Source organism: Sardina pilchardus, chromosome 23 (assembly GCF_963854185.1).
Source record: "Sardina pilchardus chromosome 23, fSarPil1.1, whole genome shotgun sequence".
Lineage (NCBI taxonomy): Eukaryota > Metazoa > Chordata > Actinopteri > Clupeiformes > Clupeidae > Sardina > Sardina pilchardus.
The window spans coordinates 14641218-14659229 of NC_085016.1; the positions used below are offsets into that span (position 1 = coordinate 14641218).

Sequence of the window (18012 nt, forward strand, 5' to 3'; positions counted from 1 at the left end):
TAATTTTCCCATTTAAAACGCGTCTCCTCTCAAGTTAGAAAGTGCAATAAGACCAACTGAAAATGAAACCTGGCGTTTTTCTAGGCTGATTTGACATGGAACTACACTCTCATCTGGCTTAATAATCAAGGCAACTTGCAAACTACTGGCACTACTACTGCTTGTTGTCTATGGGGACTATTTTCAGATGCTGCGTACAATATCACTGCGCCTATGGTACGTTTGCAAGTTGCCTTGATTGAGTGAATTTTTTTTTAGATGTTATCTTGTTATTTTGAAATCATATCTTGTTATTTCAAGATAATATCTCATTATTTCGAGATAATACACGTATGTAAAAAAAAAGAATTAAAAAAAATCTTCCAATTTTTTTCTACAGATATTATCTCATTATTTCAAGATAATATCTTGTTATTTCGAGACAACACACCTATGTACAAAATATATATATTTACTTTCAGATATTATCTCGTTATTTCTAGATGTTACTGTTATCTCGAAATAACGAGATCTTATCTCGAAATAATGAGATAATATCTGAACTCTGAAGAAAAAAAAATGAAGATTTGAAGATCAGGGTTTCCGTAAGAAGCACCATAGCGCCACATCCTTTATGTTAGTGTTTCCATGATTATCATCACTGAGTAATGTATTATCACAAACCTGAAGAATGTCTTCTTTCAAAGCTTGATGCAAAGCCTTGCATGTGCATTTTACGATGCTTGACACTGTTGTTGCCCTAATCCTGTACTGGAAACCCAGTGATTTAAAAGTTTCACCTTTAAAGGGGAGAAAGAAAGTAAACATTACAACTGGGCCACACATACAAGAAAGAAACCTGTAAATCTGCAGAAGCCTACAAACCTGTTGCCAAGAATCGGAGGGTCAAGGAGAGTCTCAACTTTGCAGTGATTGCCCACCTCATTTTTGTGTCCTTCAATCATTTGTCCCACTGCCCTTAAAATCACTTCAAACTCCTCAGGGGTCATTTGGAGTAGCTCCTTGAACCCTTGAATCCAGTACAGGATTAGGGCAACAACAGTGTCACATCCCTCTGACTGCCCTACCATCGCCATTGCCATCGCCATCCCTATGACTGCCCTCCCAGATAGCAATTTCCTTTGGGCCGGATCCGCATGAAAGCCTTTAGATCCGTATGTAGCGGACCTACGGTATCTGACTGTGGGCCAGGTGTGGCCCACACACAATAAGCGGACCCGTATTGCAGATCCATACAACACAGAATAAGCGGACCCGTGTCACACACAATAAACGGAACCATATTGCAGATCCGTACCACACACAAGAAGTGGACCCGTACCACACACAAGAGGCGGACCCGTATTGCAGATCCGTACAACACAGAATAAGAGGACCCGTGCCACACACACACAATAAAAGGACCCGTATTGCAGATCCGTACCACACACAAGAAGCAGACCTGTACCACACACAAGAGGCAGACCCGTATTCATGGGTTTCATCAGGTCCCTTTGCACAGGTGTATCAATCACCATGCAGTCTGCATCGATAATCAAGGTGCTTCATTTTATACACCTGTGGAAAGGGACCTGATGAAACCCATGAATTGCAGATCCGTATACCACACACCAGAGCGGTAGATAAAACAGAGTGGCGACACTCCCATAGACCTCCGTAGGAAAAAATGGCAGTGCTTTTTCCAGGCTATTTCCTCGTTATGGGACTTTTGGAACTATTTACAGCCAATCTCTTGGTCAGTAGTTAATGAGCTAATTTATTACACCTTCCAGCATCTAGAAGTACATCCCACCCTCCTGGAATTCAGCCATTCAGCGCAGGTTTTTTGGAACTTTTGATCGCGTGGCGGCTACATCAAAGCGTGTCGCAACTCTCTCTGCTCTCTCTATGGCTCTGCCACACACAAGAAGCAGACCCGTACCACACACAATAAGCGGACCCATATTGCAGATCCGTACCACACACAAGAAGCGGACCTGTACGGGTTCGCTTACTGTGTGTGGTACGGATCTGCAATACAGTTCCGCCTCTTATGTGTGGTACGGGTCCGCTTATAGGGCTCGGGATCATGACGTGAAAACTTTGCGGGCACAGCACAGCTAATACTATATTTCTGCTTCTTGTCTTCTGCATCTGAATGAATGGACATCACGTTCAGTGCGCTACCAACATGGCGGCAATATTCCTGGAATGCAAGTCGTGTGCCCGAGCCCTATTGTGTGTGGTACGGATCTGCAATGCGGTTCCGCCTCTTATGTGTGGTACGGGTCCACTTCTTGTGTGTGGTACGGATCTGCAATGCAGGTCCCATATCACATATGACTTTAAGCAGACATTCACAACATCCCCAACTGGTCACCACTATAAAAAACTTTGCAGAAGAATTAAGGATGCTTATCACAATTTTATGACTTTATAAACCTCATGGTTTAGCTATAAAATATAACCAAGACATTCTCTGATAACTTTAATTATATTTTGTGTAGGCCTACTTTGTTTGCTTGTTTGTTTGCTTTGTTTGCTTCCCAGCATGCATTGCAAATATTAGTTTTGAATTTTGAAACCATAGACTGTATATATACAGTCTTTATGTTTGAAACAATGTGGTTGGGACATTTTAGCTTATAGGCTAACCTACTCCACTGATGTTTTGAACAACAACATTACCAGATATGACCATTGACTTAGTAATTTATTAGGGGGGAAATACACCGTAGTCATGAAAGTATTAGACCTAACCGGGTATAAATATCCAGCTAACTTAACCAAATAATAATCATCTGGACGTGATCATCAATCTCCAAGCCGCTTCCATAGGTAAGATAAATAAGTGTGTGAAATGATATACTAGACGGAAATGCAAATCATTACTGCATACCAATTACTGCTTAACAATGTTGACAGTTGTCTCACTCACATACACAGTATCCTAACGCCACAGACTTCGTGATAGATTGACTTGGACATCGCGCTAATGCCAAACGGTGAACAGGTAGTTGGGTGAAATTCGAATTTTCCGTCGCAGTGACAAAATACGTTTTTTAAAATGCTCTGAATCATCGCCGGGACGTTATCTTGTTTGTTGGGAGCAGTCTTAGCCCTTATTGCCACCAGATCAGTTAAACGGATCCAAAACAATTTTGGACCGATGTGCGTTTGGATGCCGGATCAGGTCCACTATTCAGATCCATGCCGGATGTCGTGGTAGCCCACACAGCAAAAGGACTCCGCGGCGGATCCGCCGCGGAGGTAGCGCGGCTTCCGGAACGGACCCGCGAAACGGACCCGTATCGGCGTCCACTTGCACTCAGTGACGGATCCGTTACGGGGGCGGATCGCGGACCCGGCTGGGCTCCGCGCTACATCCGCTCCGCATCCATCCCGGACCCGCAAATCCGCCACGGATCCGCGACGGACTCATAGAAAACCTCTGGACCGGGTCCGTTCTGGACCCGCCACGGACTCATAAAAAAATACTATGACCGGAGCCTGTTAGGACCCGCAAATCCGCCGCGGATCCGCAACGGACTCAAAATACCTCTGGCCCGGGTCCGTTTTGGACCCGTTCATCTCTTTTTCAAAATCCCAATAAAATTGCTTAAATTAGTCTAAAACTATCACTATTCCTAGCCTAGACTTCTACACCAATATAGGCCTAGTTTAAATCTGCATTGCCTTGTATTTTTTAAACTAACACAATTGTCAATAGGTCTAACTTAAGTCAAGACATCAATTTACTGTAGAGAATAATCACTTGGCTCAATGGAAACATGAAATTGACATTTACATTAATGGAAAGTTTAAGTTATAGCCTATTCTGTTTCTGTTAAGTAGCCTTGGCTATACTACTCTAAATTCTAACTACTTTAAACTAATTTAGTGCTTTATAGGCCTAGGTCGGTGCAGACAAGAAACATTTTACCTATTACCGGTAGGCTACAACTTCAATGAAATGCTGCGCTATATGCACAGCTAAAATATCAGAAAATTAATAACTGGTGAACGACAATTACTTCAATAAAAAAGATTGTTTAATGTTTATTTCTCCTATTAATCCGTTTGGTGTGGATGGAGGCAGGACAGGTCTCCTCGTTGAACCACCTGATTGCGTGCTTAGTGACCACCGCGTCGTTGACTGACCATGTTTCTGTGTTTTTCCTCACAGCACCTGTAATCAAATAGACAGACATGTTAATGTTAATAGTATGTAGCATCCAACACCAACTATGCTTACACAATATAATATATAATATATGAGATGGGTATTAAGGAGATTCAATTAAAAAAAAAAAACATGACTTATGAAGTTATACAGCTATTACATTTCATTAGAGAGCTTTTCAGAAGGTGGGTACAGCAGACAAAGGCATTTAAGCATGTTACATTTACCTTCACTTCATCCTGAACTAGTGACACCAGTTACAGAGGCATATAGTTATTTTTATTATTAATGTGTAGACCGAAAGTCAAATAAATCCAATGTAAAACTGTATAGCTTACTTTACTTGAATGGCAGGACAGGATGAGAAAGCGTAGACCCCCAAACCAGACTGGAGCCACTTGTGAATAACCTGTAACGCAGATACATAAATGTACATTTCATTAGAGAGCTTTTGAGGTAGAGGGTGGGTTTTATTATAGCAGACAAAGGCATTTAAGCATGTTACATTTACCTTCACTTCATCCTGAACTAGTAACACCAGGTACAGAGGCATATGGTTATTTTTTATTATTGATGTTTAGACCAAAAGTCAAATAAATCAAATGTAAAACTGTATAGCTTACTTTACTTGAATGGCAGGACAGGATGAGAAAGCGTAGACCCCCAAACCAGACTGAAGCCACTTGTGAATGACCTGTAACGTAAATACATAAATGTACATTTCATTAGAGAGCTTTTAAGGTAGAGGGTGGGTTTTATTACAGCAGACAAAGGCATTTAAGCATGTTACATTTACCTTCACTTCATCCTGAACTAGTGACACCAGTTACAGAGGCATATGGTTATTTTTATTATTAATGTGTAGACCAAAAGTCAAATAAATCAAATGTAAAACTGTATAGCTTACTTTACTTGAATGGCAGGACAGAATGAGAAAGCGTAGACCCCCAAACCAGACTGGAGCCACTTGTGAATAACCTGTAACGCAGATACATAAATGTACATTTCATTAGAGAGCTTTTGAGGTAGAGGGTGGGTTTTATTACAGCAGACAAAGGTATTTATGCAGGTTGACATTTACCATCACTTCGTCCTGAACTAGTAACACCAGTTACAGAGGCATATGGTTATTTTTATTATTAATGTTTAGACCAAAAGTCAAATAAATCAAATGTAAAACTGTATAGCTTACTTTACTTGGGTGGCAGGGCAGGACGAGAAAGCGTAGACCCCCAAACCAGACTGAAGCCACTTGTGAATGACCTGTAACACAGATACATAAATATGCATTACTTTTATCATCAGAAAGAAATGGCCAAATATTTATCATAACCAATAATACAACCCATTAAAAATGCATTTTATTGGGATCCACAGAATATGGGGCTGATTTTTATATCTGCCCCATTTTAGCTCCTCTTCCCATATCTAAACATTCACAACAAAGTGTCTGGTGGTCTGTGACAAGGCAAAGCAAGGACATACATGAAGTCAACTACTGCCTCTTCTATTTTGCCTCTTCTCAGTCAAATCTTACTCTAAGGAACGTTCAATATCATTAAATGAACTCGTAGACGACAGTATTTCTACATGAAAACAAATACTGTAGCTTCGTGCCCTTCCTGCATTTATATTTCTTAAAAGTTAGAGTAATCTCTACTATTCAACCTAAAAAGTCACCAGGAAACACGTCTGGAAACCGGACTTTTTAGATTGAATAGTAGGCCTGTTTGCTGGTTTCTAACGTGTACAAAATATAAGCATGAGTCCCAAAGCTTTTTTGTTGCTGCCAGCAGAGAATGTCGAGCTGCGACGAATGTGTTTGAGCATACGGCAGCTGGTTAGCTGCTAGCAGCTACCTTGCTAACGTCGTTCATAATTTAAAACCATTCGCAGCTAACGTTATCCCGGACTGGTGAACAATGTGAAATCAGCCTCCCTCCCAGAAAGAAATGAGGTTTAAACACATCCGAAATGGCCTACGTTTTCATAAAGACTTCCGAGTCCAACATCTAAGCTTTCATAACGTTCACAAAAAACTAGATTTCCTGTAACTTTAACGCTATCGTTAGCTAACAAGCTAACGCTAGCTAACGCAAGCCAACAAGCTAACGCTAGCTAACGCAAGCCAACTTTTGTTGTTCACATGCAAACACTTAAAGTTAGCGTTAAACCAAATTCAACTTTACTCATTTTAAACTCAGTTCTCAGTTAGCTTTAATTCAAAAGGTAACAAAGCCCAAGTTGGACAGGATCTAGCCCCGTCTAAAGTGGGCTAAATTAGCTTGCGCAAGCTAGACGTAGCTGGTGCTATCTGCCGACCAGCAAATCTTAGGATAATATCAGCAAATAAAGCTAGATAAGTAGGTAACTTGTGTTATGGAAGTACTTTTTCAGTGGATAGACTAGGTAACTGCATAAATAAAGCATATAGGAGCATACTTACAGTGAGCCTTCAGACGCCGCTGTTTCGTCTTCCACTTCATCAACGAGAAATTTGAAAACTGAGGAAGCCGTTAGGACTGGAAAGGGCGCGTTCGATGTGCGTATCCGCACGGAGTCCGCCGCAGACCCGCTGCACGAAGGCGCGCTGGCGGAGGCGGGTCGTGTTCCGTGCGCGTAGCCAAAACGGAGGTGACTGTCACGCGGATGTGGCGGCTTGAGGGCGGGTCCGTTTTGGAATCCTCTGCTGTGTGGGAGGTGTGTTTTGCTATCTGGGACGGACCTGGACGAGTGCAAGTTCATATCTACCGCAAATCCGTCAAACAGATCCAAAACAATTTTGGACCGATGTGCGTTTGGACGCCGGATCAGGTCCATTATAAAGATCCGTGCCGAATGTTGTGGTACATGTGGCCCAGTTCCGTCCCAGTGCAGTTTTGCTATCTGGGCTACCATCGCCTGCTGTAGTTCCCTGCCCGAATCTTTGGCCCACGCATCCTAGCGACCCATCACTTTCCGAAATAACTAATGGACAATTTATTCCCTACACTGGACTATTTGAACTTTCATTGTCATTGTAACTTTCAAACTACAAATGACTTTACTGTAACTGACCCCAGGCAGATGGGTTGGGCCCTTGAGTCGTGGATCTGTCTGAGGTTTCTTCCTATATGTATCTCCAATTCTAGGGAGTTTTTCCTTGCCCCTGTTACTCATGGGCTCTCTTTGAATGTTTAACACTCTGTAAAGCGCCATGACGCATGTGTAATGTTTTGGCGCTCTATAAATGAAATTAAATTGAAAATTGAAATTGACCTGTCCTACCTACAAGAAATAATGATATGATGTGAGTTAGACAAGTAACAAATTTTGTTTAGGTCATTGCATTTCTCATATTAAATGTAATTATATATTGAACGTGTTTGTTTTCATACCATGGTAACTTATACAGTGAGGAGAAAATGTATTTGATACCATGCTAAAGTTGCCTAAAAAGAGGAATATAAAATCGTCATTTGACAATTGATCTTAATGTCTTAATTCAAAAATTGAGTAAAAATAAAACCGCTAAGTACGCCAATTTTCTTTGTGATGGAAGAATGTTTCGTAAATAAATAAATGTTCTTCCTAAATGCTAGGGGGAAGTAAGTATTTGACCCCCAATGTAACCCTATGGGAATTCAACACATAGGGTTAACATAGGGGCGGGCAGATTTTTATTTTTTAAGGCCAGCTATTTTATGGATTCAGGATATTATGCATCCTGATAAAGTTCCCTTGGCCGTTGGAATTAAGATAGCCCCACATCATTACATACCTTTCACCATAGCTAGAGATTGGCATGGTGCTTTTTCCAGTAGGCCTATTAGCCTGTTTGATGCTCATTGAGCTCAATGCAAATCAAACAGGCTAATAGGCCTACTGGAAAAAGCACCATGCCAATCTCTAGCTATGGTGAAGGGTATGTGATGATGTGGGGCTATTTTAATTTCAAAGGCCAAGGGAAATTTATCGGGATGCATAATATCCTAGATCCATGAAATAGCTGGCCTTTAAAAATAAAAATCTGCCTGCCCCTATGTTAACCCTATGTGTTAAATTCCCATAGGGTTACATAGGGGGTCAAATACTTCCTTCCCCTAGCATTTAAGGAAAACATTTATCTATTTACGATACATTCTTCAATCACAAAGAAAATTGGTGTCCTTGGCGGTTTGATTTGTACTAATTTTTTGAGTTAAGGCATTAAGATCAATTGTCAAATGATGATTTTATATTCCTGTTTTAGCAGGGTATCAAATACATGTGCTCCTCACTGTATATCCACAGTTAACTGGGGATCTGATATCTATGTGATATTTCGATTTTGACCACTGAGTGTCAGTCTTGAATAATGATTGGATAAGATTGTGATAAGGTCAAAGTTCAAAAGTAGAAGAAAGTGTCAGCCTTTGCATAGAGCCCATATGCAAGTATGGGAAGATATAGGTCGACTGAGATATGCCATTCACCAGCTCAAGTCAAGTATCAAGTTCGGATTTCTGTCAGGACACATCTCGGTACTTTAGCTAGGTAAGTTGTGCATATGTCCTGCTGCAGAAAAACTTTGTGTGGCAAGTGTAGATCAATGATGGATCGTCAGAGCCAGCTGACTGCCATCAAGCATTTTGGTCTATCTAGCTATAGCCATAGCCATCTTAAACCTGTTTGTTTATTGTTCAATAAAAAAGTTTGTAACACTAGGCTTGTAATTTAGGCTACTTGGCCTTATTTTGGAGCTGACTGTTTGCAGGTTAAGCTTCAGCATTGTTGCAGTAGCTACTTGGCTATGTAAGCATTAGCTAGCTAGCGAGGCTAGCTAATTTGCTGGTTAGCTGGTTTGAATTGCATTGAGCTCAATGAGAATGAAATCAGCTAATTAGCTAACAGCTAATAACCAGTGGCGGACCGTCAGGGCCTTCAAGGCCTTCTCTGAAGGCCTAACTATTTCCAAACGAATGAAAAATACTAGTGTCTTTAATAACATTTTACTTAACCATTTATTATTTGCTCCTGCTTCTGCTTCCCCGATCGTTCTCGACTACTACCGCTGTCGGCTATGTGATTTGATTGACAGACTGTCTGAACAAATAGCGAGAGTGTGCGATATATTTTCATCCAATCCCATGAGTTCCCTTGTTAAGGCCCGCATCAGGCCTTCACAAGGAATCACTGCGTTTACGGTACCTAAGCAACCATTAGAAATCATATATTTGGATTCGGGTTGATTGATGGCTACATCTGACTAATTAGCCAATCAAATCGACCTATTATGGCGAGGTAGGCAGGTCTGACTGCAGCTAGGCCTGCAATGTTCGAAAAGAATACCCGGAATCGTTCATCACAAATGTTAACGCTGTTTGAGGCGTTTAGTCTATGGCTTGACGTGAGGAACATCTTGTGCCAGTGTCAGAATCAGACTGGACTTCAATGGATAAATAAATGTGTCATACTGACATGTCTATGGTTATAGTTATGAATAGTAAATAAACCATCATTAAGCAAAAATAATGTATAGTGTCAGCTGGACTAGCAGATATCGATAGTGCACATAACGTCAGCTATAACTCTGCATGTAGCTGGTCACTATGCAGGAATTGGTAAGTTTTGTTTCATGTTTATTTCATAACGTAAGACTTGAGATAGAGGCTTGTTATCTGGCCCTTTACTATATAACAAATGTGTTTTAGTGCTGCTTGGTTACGACTAGATTGTTAGCTTGGTACGACTAGATTGTATGCTAGCTTGAAGTTGTGTGCGAGTTGATGGGTTACATGTCGGCAGTCCGACATCCTGCCAGTCCGACATCCCTTTCGTCCGACATGCCGCTATTCAGACATGGTGTTATTCCGACATGCTGCCAATCCGACACATTTTAGTACCCCCATTCCGACAGTTTACAAATCCTATTTTTTTCCCACGTCAATTTAACGGACCTATATGAGCCCGACGGACTCAAAGTGCGTCAAAAAACACACCCATTCTTCTCTGTTACATTGCTCCACGATTATTAGTCACAGCGAGATGAGACCTATATTGCATGAAAGAGCTCAGAACCGGGGCTTTCCAACGAGACTAGACACGTGTCTGTACGATCAAGTATGAAAATGAAAATAAAATCATGAATTTAAATGAAAGTATAGGCTATCATATTTACAGTCTATATTGCTCTGCGTTCACCCACGCAGCTACACTGCTCTCGCTTGAATTACTCCGGGACCAGGCATCGCACAGACATAACACGCATATCAAATGAAAGAGGAGAAACAGAGCTTTCCATTGATACCAAACACATCGATCCTTTTGTGTTATAGAAACAGACGAAGTGACAAACAAATAAGAATCATATAGCTTCGGCTACCGCTTTCGTTTGATTTACTCGTGAAACCGTGGTTAAAAAGATACGGCTTGCATGTCAGATAAAAGAGGAGAGCTAGAGCTATCCACAGATACCAAATACAACCTTCTTAGCCATAAAATAGACAAAGTGACAGCAAAATAATAACTTAATTTAGCTCCACTTAGTCCGCGAATGATGAGACATGCAGAGAAGAAAACTTGCCATTGTCTATTAAACTGCTTTCACTTCCCCGAGTCGTGCACGCAACAGACACATAACCATATCAAGAAGTCTTCACAATGACATTTTAAATGTGAATCTTTAGCCTATTATTTTACACAATTGGATATAGTTATGACATTAATAGCCTATCAATGACCTCATGTCGGAATGGCACGTTGTTTGAAAAAAAAGTTCAATACCGCCACTGCGACCATGAAAAAAAAAAATGTCGGAGTGGTGGGACTTTCTCCATAAGGAGACATGCCTCCACTACGACAATTGGACGTCAATGTCGGAGTCCTGGTATGTCGGAATGAACGGCGGTAGCCGAGTTGATGAGACTTTGGTGAAGCTGTCGGGATCGGCATGTCAAACTGTCATTTGATTCCCTGCCCTCCAAGGTCTGGTTTACTGCCAGTTAATTGCCCTGCTAGTTTAGTCCGACTTTTGATCTCTTTGAGTTTTGTGACATTTTCTGAAATCGGAGCAGCAGCGAAGCAACCTAAAATAATTGCACTGTACACGCTACAGCTAAATAGAAGAGCTCTACAAACAGTCTGAAGCAAGTAAGCCGATAGCCTAAATATTTCAAGTAGGGCCTAGTCTGCTCAAACCCATGCTGCTGATAAGGATAATGGCCAGGTCCCAATAAAGATGTTATGTTTACCAATAAACAATGCGGAATTCAGCTCGGACGTATTTGTTTATGTAACGAAAATAGTGATACACCGACTCCCGTTAGAAAGAGAAAACGTTTCTCTCCCACTGTGAAATGCAGGGAAATTGCACATTTTAACCTTGTAATGTAAAAAAAATCTCCGGGGGGATCCCCCCGTAACGCCCCCCTAATTTATTTCTTTTTTGCCAAAAAATAGTCCTTATTGAAGGCCTAATTGCTGAACTCACGGTCTTAATGCACTCTAAAAATGGCGGCCAGCAGTGCAGAGGTGGAGTTCATCGCTCCTGCCAATTTAAGGAGTAATGTGTGGAACTTTTTTGGTTTTCCATCACGAAATGGACAAATAATCAGTAAAAAGACCGTTTTCTGCTAACTATGTCAGATTGAACTGACCTACCACTCCACCACGAGCAACCTGAGGGCACACCTTATAACGACACACCCTGGTAAGCTAACTGAGGAAGATGGCAATCAACCACCACTGAAGCAGGCAAAGATCAGCGCTTTTATGCCTCCCTCCTCATCACGGGGTTTACCCGCTGCCCGCCAAGCATCGATTACGGACAAATTGACACGATTTATCTGCAAAGACATGAGACCAATTAATGTCTCTCAGGGGTTTGGTTTTAAAGACTTTGTCTACGAGCTTGAGCCAAGGTACAAAATTCCTAGCCGCGCATGGATTAAAGTTTTCCGTCATATGACGGATTTCCGTCAACCGGAGGCGCTAGAGTCTTTTTTAATAAACTTCCTGTGCACTTCCAAAGTTCTAAGTATCTCGTTTTAAATGTCAGGACCCTCAGAAGTCAACCAATGCAGTGTGGAGTTACTTGGAACCTTTTTAATGGTTTAAAAATAGCGATTTAGCTGCATAGGCTACGTAATGCCCAATCTAATAGATTCAAGCCTACTGTAAGCTAGGCTGAAAACGGAGGAGTTCGGAATGCTGGGGGTGAGTGAAAGTGTGTCTAAAACACGTGTGAGTACACCTTAACATGTTTCGGTACAGTTAAGCTCAATTTCACACCGGAATTCTCCTTTAATAAGCAACAGTGTGCAGTATTGAATATCTAGGCCTACTTTAAAATGTGTTACTTGTAAACAGAGGGTACAATTAGTCTGTATGGCCCTATTTTCTGTAGGTCTACGCTAAGGCCCTTTGATTTGCCTCACTTGCGTGTGTACATTTTTTTTTTTTTTTTTGGACAAAAAATTTTCAGTCAGATGAGTTTTTTTCACTTTAATCCATGAGCCGCGCAACCATCACAGAGTTGTGAAACTATATGATACCACTAAAGACAACGTCATACAAATGATTCGTGGACAAAAAATCGCCTTAACCACAGATGGCTGGACGTCACTAGCCACTGAGGCATATGTGACTGTCACCGCACATTTTATAAACGAAGAATGGGAACTGAAAGATGTCCTTCTTAAAACCATTGAAGCCCCGAAAAGCCACACTGCCGAGAACGTATAGCCAAATACATCGGAGGCATACTTGACGAGTATAAAGTGGATCGCAAATACATCGGAGGCATACTTGACGAGTATAACGTCAACATTATTACAGTTTATCTAACGGTACAATTAACTAGGCTACCCCTGTAGTCAGCTAGCCATAACGTTGTTGTAGCCTAATATAGCCTATGTTTGTTTTCCAGGTGAGAGCTGTGCTTAAACCTTTCAAAACAGCCACCGAGGCGTTATCGAACGACCGATACCCAACAGCATCAGCCGTATGTATGTGCTTTTGTCACATCTCAAACCATCCATCAGCGATTCGACGACAGCACTCAATGACATGAAATCCAAGATATCAACAGATCTCGAGAAGCGGTATAGTCCCAACAAAGACGTTTTCATGCTTCTAAATACCACTAGCTATCTCGACCCGCTATTCCATCGCCTAATTCATTTGGACCGAGACCAACAGCAGCAGGTACGTGAGAACATAAAATCGGAGCTGATGGTGATTGCAGGGGAAGGCTATCAGGAAGACGAGGAGGGAGAAGACATAGTTAAGGGGACACAATGCCAGGAGAAAACCGCACTCGGTGCTATGGGGGATCTTTTTGGGAATGTGTATCAAGAGTCCACTGACGCGTCGGGTAGGCCTGCCTTAGAAATCGGAAATATATTGCATCAAGAGATGATGATCTATGAGAGTGAGACCCCCCTACCCACCGACAGCGATCCACTGTCGTGGTGGAAAGGATCAGAGTCTAAGTACCCCCACATTGCCCAGCTGGCACGACGGTACTTGAGCATCCCAGGCACCTCGGTTAGAGCAGAGAGGGTTTTCTCCACGGCGGGGATTATAGTTAACAAAAAACGCTCTGCACTGGATCCAGAGAACGTTGACCGGCTTGTATTTTTGGCGAACAACCTTTAGGATGAAATCAAATCTTATTTTTTTAGTTGGTTACTGTATTGCCTGGCCTTTATGTCTTTTCTATGTTTAATTGGTTACTATATTGCCTGGCCTTGCCTATAGCCTAATGCTACCGTTTGCACACTTAAACAGCGCACTTTGATTTACTTTTGTTCTGTTTCATACGAAAAGAGAACTGTTGACAATGACTGTTCATTAAAGTGGACAACTTTATTCATTTTGTGTCTAAGCCTAATCATTATTTACTTAGCAAGACAGCCATCACCTGGTAATTACATGTTTATTAGTAATACTGAAATGCCCTCTAGTGGACACATGATGTAAAACAAGTCAACTACGATGTCAGAGTGGCAGTGGCAATTCATAAGTCCGTTTGTACAGTGTGATAAATAGTAAATATTGATAAGTCAAAATTTACCATTAAATATTCGAATATTATTCGAATTTTGAAAAAAATAATGAATGAAATTCGAATGGGTTAATTGAGGAAGATTGACAGCCCTAGATTGTTGTGTGGGAAGGCTACAGCTGTCTTGCTATAAGGCTAACAGCATTGTCAGCAGCTAAATATGTTTTTACTGAATATGCAAAATCCATACATTTTTAAGTGCTTAAATACGACGTATAGGCCACCTGCGTATCATGTAGTGAAGGGCATAGATTGTAACCCTGCCTAGATCCCATTCACTGTTCCCCGTTTTTGGTAGTCTCAGCTTTGGGTCTTGTTTGTTGTAGGCCTATATCATCACGTTGTCATTATAATGCCATGTAGGCTACCCGACTGAAGAATGTGTGACATGCTTTCAGGAAAGTGTACTGAGTTTTCATCTCACACATGTAATCACGGCATATAGGCTTCTGTAGACAAGTAAATCGCAGGACAAATCTTGTAATCGTGCGTTCCAGTCTTGTAGTGTGTGCATGTTTACGATTGGAGACACAATAGTCGGTTGCGATTCTCTTTATGTGTGCGCCGCAACCCGACGTCAAAATCGGATACGATTTTTAAAGTAGTTTGAGCTCAGCTTAACTATAATAGCCAACTGTTCTATGTTGCTGAGGTCTGGGGTGCAATCCAAAATCATTGAGTAGTTGCATTGTAATCAGCCGTGTAATGCCAATGGGGCAGCCGTGGCCTACTGGTTAGGGCTTCGGGCTCGTAACCTGAGGGTTGCAGGTTCGATCCACGGCTGAAGTGCCCTTGAGCAAGGCACCTAACCCCTCACTGCTCCCCGAGCGCCGCTGGTTGGGCAGGCAGCTCACTGCTCTGGGTTGTGTGATTCACCTCACTGTGTGTTCACTGTGTGCTGTGTGTTCACTAATTCTGTTAAATTGGGTTAAATGCAGAGAACTGAATTTCCCTCACAGGATCAAAAAAGTATATATTCTATTCTAATCCAAAATAATTGAGTAGTTGCATTGTAGGCTACAAATGCATTGTAAATATTAAATCTCACATTGTCTTTATGGTCTCTCTCGCTCACTCACACACAGATACTAAAACTGTGTGTCAGCACACCTCCCCTCCTCCTATTGAGGATGTTTCACTAATTTGAAGACCTCGACAACGAACACTCCAGTGCAGGGGAGGATAGCAAGTTTAATGAACCATGGCCTCTGAAAGCATCTTGATGGAGACTCATCTACTGTACACTCTCTCCTCTGAAGACTTAAAATAATGCTCTGGAGTAAAAACAACCTGGGGTCTATTTATGGTTGGTAACAGGTTCAAACTTTCATTTGGGAGCACAATTACATTAATCAGAGACCGTTATTTGTATTTGCAACAAAATGATTTATAACGTGTTGCAACAGGCATACATCTATGTCAAAATGAATCGCCATTTTCAAACCACTGAAAATGTTCAAAATAGTCTTACACTTGGGTGGTAGCGTCTATGGGTATCCTACAGATAAACCAAACTATTGTTAATCTTTAATGTGAAGAGAGAAACTATAACAAGGAGGGTCTCTGAAGGCAACACTTGTGTTCTGGGAGCGTCAAATCAGGTGCACCTACCAAGGTGGCAAGAAACGCAGGTGTCATGATTGATGACCAGCTAACCTTTTCCAATGATGTTGCCTTTGTCGCCTAGCCTGGAATATCCAGACCCTGTTAGCCTTTTAAATTAAGGGTCTGGCCACGAATAATTGAATGGTCCAATGTCAAGCATGCATTTGAAAATCTCACTGCACGCAATTGGATAACCCCAGCAAACATGCCCGTGTGGGCCCACAATGGGCAATTGTGGGTTTACTGTGGGCAAGTGTGGGCAGGGCTAACCCACACTAATCCCAAACGGGCCCATGCGGGGCCCATAGGTGTTTTCCCCTTTGGGGCCCCACTTAGGGATTTCTGCGGGCAAGCCCACTGTGAGTTTGCCCACACTTTGCCCGCGTTGGCCCCATAAGGGCAGCCCATGCGGGCCCCACAGCTGGTTTGCCATTTGGATTTCTGTGGGCAGGCCCACTGGGTTTGCCCGCATTGGCCCAATGCGGGCCCAGCAGCTGTTTTGCCCTTTGGGGCCCCACTTATGGGTTTCTGCGGGCAGGCATACTGTGGGTTTGCCCACACTTTGCCCGCATTGGCCCCATGCGGGCCCAGCAGCTGTTTTGCCCTTTGGGGCCCTACTTAGGGATTTCTGCGGGCAGGCCCACTGGGTTTGCCCACACTTTGCCCGCATTGGCCCCATAAGGGCAGCCCATGCGGGCCCAGCAGCTTCTGCGGGCAAGCCCACTGTGGGTTTGCCCACACTTTGCCCGCATTGGCCCCATAAGGTCAGCCCATGCGGGCCCAGCAGCTGTTTTGCCCTTTGGGGCCCCACTTATGGGTTTCTGCGGGCAGGCACACTGTGGGTTTGCCCACACTTTGCCAGCATTGGCCCCATGCGGGCCCCACAGCTGTTTTGCCCTTTGGGGCCCCACTTAGGGATTTCTGCGGGCAGGCCCACTGTGGGTTTGCCCACACTTTGCCCGCATTGGCCCCATAAGGGCAGCCCATGCAGGCCCCATAAGGGCAGCCCATGCAGGCCCCATAAGGGCAGCCCATGCGGGCCCCACAGCTGTTTTGCCCTTTGGGGCCCCACTTAGGGGTTTCTGCGGGCAGGCACACTGCGGGTTTGGGCATCGGCCCCAAATCTATGGGTTTGTTCAACCTTATTCTCAAGGGTAATGTCCACCTGTTGAGCGCAGAAAGGAAGAAGAGCTGGTGTATCCTCGTTCGTGATTGCCAACAGCATGACTGCTCCTCCTTATTTTTATCAGTCTTCTTCCTGAAGATGTTATGAATACACATATTGTGCACAATTACTGTACAAAGAATTGTCAAATACACTGTTATTCTGCAAACTGAATAGCACTGATTGTATCATTGAATATCATTCTTATCCTGTTGGACAGGAAAGGGGCAAATAGAAACCAGCTCTGGAAGTGAGTACTGAAGATATTACAATTCCAGCTGATGAGAGAGGAGGGATATGGTGGCAGTACACCAATGATAGTTTTGTAAAGGTCAGGATGAGAGAAACCACAATTACTTTTTTCCCCCAAATCCACACACATCAATTTTTATGTAATGATATGCAAATGTTCATTTTCTGAGTGATTCTCAAAAGAGACAGAATGATAAAATATTTAGTGGTTAGCTCAAGATTGCCTACTCAAGAGACACTTAAATAAATGCACTTACACGTAAATAAATGCACTTACAACTGTCTTGTGTAATACCATAAGTAATCAGTAGGTGACAGCAGACAGACAGCAAAGCCATTCCTATCACTAGAATGGATTGGTACTTGCGTGGGTGAACCCAAGCGAACCTGTTAACAATTTGAATTTACTCAGGCTCCTTGCCAACCTATTTCATCTGTTTTCAAATCACAAAAAAAACAGGAATATGTATCTTCTTTGAGATTGAGTATACAACTGCATCTTCAACTTTCATTTGCAAGAAAGATATGTTTGCTGAACTTCTGATACTTGGTGAGACTTTAATGCACAAGTGATTTCATTGCAAGTTATGCCTGTGGAAGAAGTACTATCAAAACAGGTGTTAGTTTGATAAAACAGATGTTTGGGTTCACCCAGGCTATAGATTTGTGCCTCTCATTGAAAGATACCCTTGATCCTTTATCTTAGCAGGTGCTAATTTTTCAGCAACATACTGGTACATTTTTCATTAGTGTATCCCTTCAGTATCAAACTCATTACCTTGAAGAAGCTCACAGTAGTTT

General features: G+C 42.4%; 1 long non-coding RNA gene across 1 annotated transcript; it reads right to left on the reverse strand.

Annotated features, from left to right (window-relative positions):
- Positions 1-4013: 4013 nt before the first annotated feature.
- On the reverse strand, positions 4014-5140 carry LOC134070948 (uncharacterized). Its single transcript, XR_009937004.1, has 3 exons — positions 5070-5140; positions 4501-4571; positions 4014-4168 (listed from the first exon to the last, which is right to left on the reverse strand). It is a non-coding gene; the product is annotated as an uncharacterized LOC134070948 (long non-coding RNA).
- Positions 5141-18012: the final 12872 nt, after the last annotated feature.